Raw genomic sequence first — 8,085 nt, 5'->3', positions numbered from 1 at the left:
CAGAAGTCAAGAATGGGACGGAATCTTTGTGGGAGGCAGATCACCCTGTGGAAGTTCATGAATGGTGCTGGAGCAGTCACATGTCAGTAGTGGGACCACGTTGGAAAGATACTGTGGGCATATAGAAATACTGGCCCATCCTTTTCCAATGATGGGGCTAGCTCTGGGGTCTCTTTGGCACTGTTCATTTCCAAACTCCCAGCAAAGCTTCTGTGTCTGTAGCTAAGAGTTCTTCCTTTCGCCCTGAGGCTTGTGGACGTAAAGACTAAAGAATCTCCATTGAGGTGCAGACAGATCTGTTTCTCTCCATAAAGGTACCTGGACTCAGTAGTGCTCATGGTAATGGGCCTGGCCAGCTGTATCCCGAAGTTAAATAGGGTAGGCCCAATGGTCCTGCGTTATACAGGATAAGGTCATGTTCATAAATTTCCTTCTACTTCCACAATTGCAGCTTAACGATTAGGGTCCATAGCGATGCGTTGGACATGGTGATTTTATGAGAGACTACCACCAACATAAATTGGGCATGTCATGTTACTGATGGAGGCCCAACAACATGATATATCGCGGTCTATTCTGTTGCATTAGGTCATTGTCCAATGCAATGATGGTTACAAATTTACAGTGCTGCAGATTTGTTATATAGATTGTTACTAGGGCATATCGATCACATTTCTCTTCCGTTGGAAATAGGTTCCACATTTGTGCCATGGGAGGTGTTGGGATAGATCTCCGTCACTTAGCCAACTATCATATCTTCTCATCTTTGAGCCGATTAAGAAAACTACACCGACTAAGTAATCGCCAATCAACCTGGTTCGGATATACAAAGTCCCACCCGGCAGGATAGACGTTAGGCACCGCCGCTGACATCCAGCAAACTAAAAGTTGGTCACCCTTGGTCGGCATCATTCCGACTAAAATTAATATGCCTCCCACAGCTGCTATCCCTCCAGCGGTGCTCGGCCTGTAACCGACTTAATGGTCGGTTGACAGCCGACTATGCCAATCGAAGACAAGGCACCTCGGCGATTCCATCCTGTCGACTCCGACAATACGGACCTCTACCGACTAACTGAGTACCGAACGTAACAATCATATGACTCTGACAGGCCACATCAAGATCATATCACTCAGACACCATACCTTGGTCGGCTAACTGCATGCCATGATGGAATACAACGATTTCATTAAATGTGCCCACAGGATCATTTATTATGCCCACATCCGGTAGCGTCCGTCGCCATAAATACGCCGAATAGAAGGCATGCTCGCCGTGTGTATTTAAAGATACTTACACGGCACCATACGATGCCGTATAACAAAATATGATCGGCATGATCACCTGTCCTTTCACCATTCATTTTGCTCCCTCTATAAATAGAGATAAGCGGAGACTCCTCCAGATATGCATAGATACACTATCTTGAAATCCAGAGACTCTGTCACTCTTTCCTTTCGAATCATCTTACTGATTCGAGCATTAGAGGGTCTTCATCGGAGCCACCTCTGACGGGACTTATTTTGCAGATCTTCCTTTTTCGGCATCGAGCAAAGTCCGGCATCATTTCACTTTAAACTCTTTAATTGTCCTTTGTTTTGATCTTGATTATGTGCACCTTCTCCAGTGATGACGCATCATTTTTCGATGATCCCACCGCTAACTAACAGGTGCAACTCCTAGTTAGCTCTAGACCGACTACCGTTATCCATCGAAATAAGGCCATAACAGGAGGTGTTTTCTTAAGTGTTTGGTGCTTTTTACGATTATTCTCAGAGAGAAGAAGACCAACAAAAATAAAAATAAAAATGAAGGAAAGAAGAAAAATTGGTGTTATCCATTCTTAGCTAATCTTGAACTTACTCATAGAACTATTGAAGCTCAAGTTTGATGCCTTACTTGTTGCACTATAAACTGCCAAAACCTACTTTAATCTTATTTAGTGCTTGTTTAGATAGTTGGAAGAAAAATCCAATGGAATTTGTCAATCAGACTGATACAATCATCAAAATCAAATTGGAGTTAGGTCTATGTTTATAATTACCCAGAGTACCTTTGAAGTAGATAGGCTCTAATTTGGCTGAGATTTTTTTTCTCCCCATAGAATTTCGGCCGTTCCACTTAAGAGTTTCATTGGGCATTTTTTTTAATATAGATCTAGCTCATTAATCCAATTTTTATGGTTGTATTGGTTTAGGTTTTTTTAGCCTAATTATCCAAACAGGTCTTTATAGTAGTTTATTGGATGAAAAAAAAACTACTTTTATGTTTTTCAGATTTAGGATTTTTTTTTAACAAAACATGAGTTTAAGAAATATTTATCCTTTACCAATAAAGTAACATGATTATACTATAATTCTCATAAATTTATTTCATCAGAAAAGAATGATAGGAAACACTTATTAAGGGTCCATTTGGATGTTTAGGCCCAAAATTCCTTAAAATTTATGGGCTTGTGCAAATAGGAAAAATTAGCTGGAGTTAGGCTTGTGTTTATAAATATCGAGGGATCTTTGGAGGGCCGGTCTAAATTTCATGGAAAGAAAAAAGATGCCTTTTTTTTCCTAATTGTACTAGTCCGGATCTTATGAGATTTTAGACCCAAACATTCAAATAAACCCACAACATTATTATAATATTGAGTCAAAATGAACAAAAATGAACCTAGTGAACTTAGAAACTTTAGCCGTCCATTTCTTATTTCAAACTGCTCTCCATATCTCTTCTCTGTTCTGCATTACCGCATCTCTCTCCGACCTGTGATGGAAATTTAACAAGTAGAGAAATCAAGTAAAATATGTGAAAGATGCAGCGAACAAATCAAACACAGAAACACCAAGATTTACGTGGAAAACCTCCTCAATATGAGGAGTAAAAACCATGGCCCGACACCCACAACTTCCACTATAATCAAATAATGGGAATACACAAGATTTCTCTCTAGTTATCAACAACCAGAGGCATACATCAACTTCTCAACACAATAAATCATCAAGAATCAATATTCTTGGCAGCCACAAACATCTAATGATGCAACAAGTGAAGTTGAGAAGATATTACCAGAAAATAAAAAAATTCTGAAGAAAACGGCAAGCAGAAACCAAAGAAAAAGGACTCCAATTCCGATCTCCACCGTCCAGATTGAAGAACCAGGTGTCAAGAATATGCAGACCAAATTTTAGTTTGATCCAACGGTGAACGAATTCCCGGCAATCACTTTTGCGAAGGCTGCACAAATAAATCTGAAAAAGGAACGATCTCTCTTTTTGCCGTCTCATGTTTCTGATCTTCAAAACCTCTTTTTCTATGTGGGTGCTCTCCAAAATTACCTTTTTTAAACACTAGGGTTTCTTTTGGAGCAAAGTAAAAATGAGTCATCAATATGGGTTTTGACCCATATAGGCTTTGGGCCATTCTCCACATAGGAGAGATCCAACCCAACAAATCTCCCCTCTCGACTATGTGGAGAGGGTCGTCATCCCAGCAATATGACGACAAGCTTTGATCTTCTCTGATGGTAATGTCTTTGTCAACATATCCGAACCATTATGATCAGTGGATACTCTCTTAAGTAGTAACAACTTAGCATTCAATACATCTCTAATCCAATGGTACCTCACATCAATATGTTTCGATCTCGAGTGAAAAGTAGAGTTCTTAGCAAGGTGAATAGCACTTTGACTATCACAGAATAGGACATATCGATCTTGCTTGAAGCTTAGTTCCTGAAGAAATTTCTTCATCCATAGCAACTCCTTGCAAGCTTTAGTAGCTGCAATAAACTCTGCCTCTGTGGTAGAAAGCGCAACACATTTTTGCAATCTTGATTGCCAAGCCACAGCTCCCCCTGAAAAAGTGATCAAGTAGCCTGAGGTAGACTTGCGAGAATCAACATCCCCAGCCATATCTGCATCTGTGTAACCAACTAACACAGGTTTCTCACTTCCAAAACAAAGACTCAGACTAGAAGTACCCCACAAATATCTCATAATCCACTTCACCGCATTCCAATGGTCTCTCCCTGGATTTGAAAGAAAACGGCTTACCATGCCAACTGCATGAGCTATATCTGGCCTCGTACATACCATTGCATACATCAAACTACCTACTGCTGAACTATAAGGCACACTTTGCATATCTTCTTTTTCTTCATCAGTAGAAGGACTTTGTTTACTACTCAATCTAGTAGCAATAGAGAAAGGAGAGCTAACCGCTTTGGCTTTATCCATTTTGAATCTTTGAAGAACCTTTTCAATGTATTTTTCTTGTGATAAATACAGTTTCTTTGTAGTTCTTTCCCTAGTGATCCTCATGCCAAGAATTTGCTTAGCAGGCCTTAAGTCTTTCATGGCAAAGAACTTGCACAACTGTTTCTTCAGGCCATCAATTCTAGAAGCATTCCTACCAACAATTAACATGTCATCAACATAGAGTAAAAGAATAATAAAATCAGCATCAGAGAATTTTTGCACAAAAACACAATGATCAGTGGTAGTTTTTGTGTAGCCTTGCTCCCTCATAACTGACTCAAATTTTTTGTACCATTGTCTGGGTGCTTGCTTCAAACCATAAAGACTTTTGTTCAACTTGCATACAAAATCTTCTTTTCCTTTTACTCTAAAACCCTCAGGTTGTTCCATGTAGATCTCCTCCTCCAAATCACCATGGAGAAAAGCAGTTTTTACATCCATCTGCTCAATCTCCAAATCAAGACTAGCAGCTAAGCCAAGAACAACCCGAATAGATGACATTTTCACAACAGGAGAAAATATTTATTCAAAATCAATTCCTTTTCTCTGACTGAATCCTTTAACCACCAATCTGGCTTTGTACCGTGGATGAGAGTTATGTTCTTCATGTTTAACTCTATAAACCCACTTATTTTTTAGAGCCTTCTTGTCTTTAGGCAATTTCACTAGCCCATATGTATTATTCTCATACAAGGAATTCATTTCATCTTGCATGGCCTCAATCCACTCCTTTTTCTGCTCACTATCTACAGCCTCTTCAAAACTCTCAGGTTCTCCTCCATCAGTCAATAAGACATATTCATCAGTGGAATACCTAGTAGATGGCTGTCGTATTCTAGTAGATTTTCTGAGTGGCATTGTTGGAGAGGTTTCTATCACTGCTGGCTGATCATGATCATTATCATCTGTCTTATTGTTTACAGGCTCATCTGCATTTTGTTCAAGGACTGGTGTGGAAGGGACTATCTCTAAATCAATCAAATTATCAGTGTATTGTGGCACTGATTTCTCAGTCTTGTCAATATCCTGTATTGTCTGGTTCTCTATAAACACAGCATCACGACTTCTAATGAGTTTCTTGTCAATAGGATCATAAAACCTATAACCAAACTCATCCTGACCATAACCCACAAAAATACACTATTTTGTCTTCACATCGAGCTTGGATCTCTCATCTTTGGGAATATGCACAAATGCCTTGCATCCAAAGACCCACAAATGATTATAAAAAACATCCTTGCCTGTCCAAACTCTGTTGGGTACATCAAACTGCAAAGGAACACATGGTGAGAGATTTAATACATGAACAACAGTGTTTAAAGCTTCTCCCCAAAAGGATCTAGGTAACTTTGCTTGTGAAAGCAAACATCTGACTCTTTCAATCAATGTTCTGTTCATTCTCTCAGCCAACCCATTCAATTGTGGTGTCTTTGGTGGTGTTTTCTGATGCCGAATACCTTGCTGTTTGTAATATTCATCAAATGGCCCTGAATATTCACCCCCATTATCTGTACGGATACATTTCAACTTTTTTCCTGTCTCTCTCTCAACTGAAGCTTGAAACTGTTTGAAGATATCTAATACTTGATCTTTATGCTTCAAAGTATAAGCCCACAACTTTCTTGAATGGTCATCAATGAAAGTAGCAAAGTAAAGTGAACCACCAAGTGTACTTGTCTTCATAGGACCGCACAAGTCAGAATGCACCAAGTCAAGTATGTTCTGCTGTCTAGAAGAAGGATGTGACTTGAAAGACACTCTATTCTGTTTTCCTGCTAAGCAGTGAGAACACTTCTGCAAATGTGTACTCATCATACTAGATAATAGATTCTTCTTGACCAATAAAGCCATTCCTTTCTCACTCATATGACTAAGTCTTTGATGCCACAACTCTGTTTCACTCATATTCTCTACCGCATTAACAACATCTTTGGAGAGCCTTGCGTGCAACAAATACAAAGTGGAAGACTTCTTGCCTCTAGCCACAACCATAGCACCTTTGGTGAGTTTCCACTGGCCATTGGAGAAAATATTACAAAAACCATCATCATCCAGTTTACTTGCTGAAATCAAATTCAAACGGATGTCTGGAACATGCTTCACATGCTTGAGAACTAATCTGGTACCATTGTTTGTCTCTAAGCAAACATCTCCAATGCCAATAACTTTAGCAACACCGTCATTACCCATCTTCACAACCCCAAAGTCACCGGCCGTGTAAGATGTAAAGAACTCCTTTCGAGAAGTAATATGTGTCGAAGCACCACTATCAATCACCCAACTAGTTTCGTCATATGCTAAGTTGACAATATCACTATCATAAACAAGAAGAAAATCTTCGGTAGTGGTGGCAACTCGACCTTCATTGTTGTTATCATCATTATTTTTTTCTTTATCTTTATTATTTTTGTTCTCTCGCTTTAACTGTCTGCAAAATCTTTTGATGTGCCCTTTCTTACCACAATGATAGCACTCAATATTTGCAAACTTATTTCTGGACTTGCTTCTGCTACCTTCTTTATTCTTCGACCCACGGCTCTTACTTCTCCCCCTGGTCTCAGCAACTAGAACATCTGACTGTGAAGAGGAATATTGTGACTTTCTTCTCATCTCTTCATTCAAAACACTACTTTTAGCCATATCCATTGTGATCACACCATTAGGAGCTGAGTTAGATAACGACGTTCTAAACATCTCCCATGAGTCCGGTAGTGTACCAAGAAGCCATAAGCCCTGCACTTCCTCATCAAATCTAATACCCCTAGCAGCTAGTTGATTTATGATTCCCTGAAAGGTGTTCAGATGATCTGTCATGGGGGTATTATCTCTGTATTTCAAAGCCATCATCTGCTTGATTAAATACAGCTTATTATTTCCAGTCCTCCCTGCATATAACTGCTCAAGCTTAGTCCACAAAGTTCGTGCATGTGTCTCTCCAATAATGTGGTTCAATACATTATCCTCAACCCACTGTCTGATGTATCCACATACTTGTCTATGTATCAAGTTCCACTCTTCATCAGTTTTATCAACAGGTTTTTCAGAAGCAAACACAGGTAAGTGGTATCCTTTCACATAAAGAACATCCTCCATTTTTGATTTCCAAACAGCATAATTAGATCCATTCAAATTGATCATTCTACTTGAATTAACTTCCATTGTTCGACACAGGACAACAAATCAACGAACCTGGCTCTGATACCACTTTGATGAAAATTTAACAAGTAGAGAAACCAAGCAAAATATGTGAAAGATGCAGCGAACAAATCAAACACAAAAACATCAAGATTTACGTGGAAAACCTCCTCAATATGAGGAGTAAAAACCACGGCCCGACACCCACAACTTCCACTATAATCAAATAATGGGAATACACAAGATTTCTCTCTAGTTATCAACAACCAGAGGCATACATCAACTTCTCAACACAATAAATCATCAAGAATCAATATTCTTGGCAGCCACAAACATCTAATGATGCAACAAGTGAAGTTGAGAAGATATTACCAGAAAATAGAAAAATTTTAAAGAAAACGGTAAGCAGAAACCAAAGAAAAAGGATTCCAATTCCGATCTCCACCGTCCAGATTGAAGAACCAGGTGTCGAGAATATGCAGACCAAATTTCAGTTTGATCCAACGGTGAACGAATTCCCGACAATCACTTTTGTGAAGGCTGCACAAATAAATCTGAAAAAGGAACGATCTCTCTTTTTGCCGTCTCATGTTTCTGATTTTCAAAACCTCTTTTTCTATGTGGGTTCTCTCCAAAATTACCTTTTTTAAACACTAGGATTTCTTTTGGAGCAAAGTAAAAATGAGTCATCAATATGGG

Source organism: Elaeis guineensis, chromosome 3 (assembly GCF_000442705.2).
Source record: "Elaeis guineensis isolate ETL-2024a chromosome 3, EG11, whole genome shotgun sequence".
In the NCBI taxonomy this organism is placed as follows: domain Eukaryota; kingdom Viridiplantae; phylum Streptophyta; class Magnoliopsida; order Arecales; family Arecaceae; genus Elaeis; species Elaeis guineensis.
The sequence above is the reverse complement of the archived record's forward strand: the minus strand, read 5'-3'. Positions refer to the sequence as shown.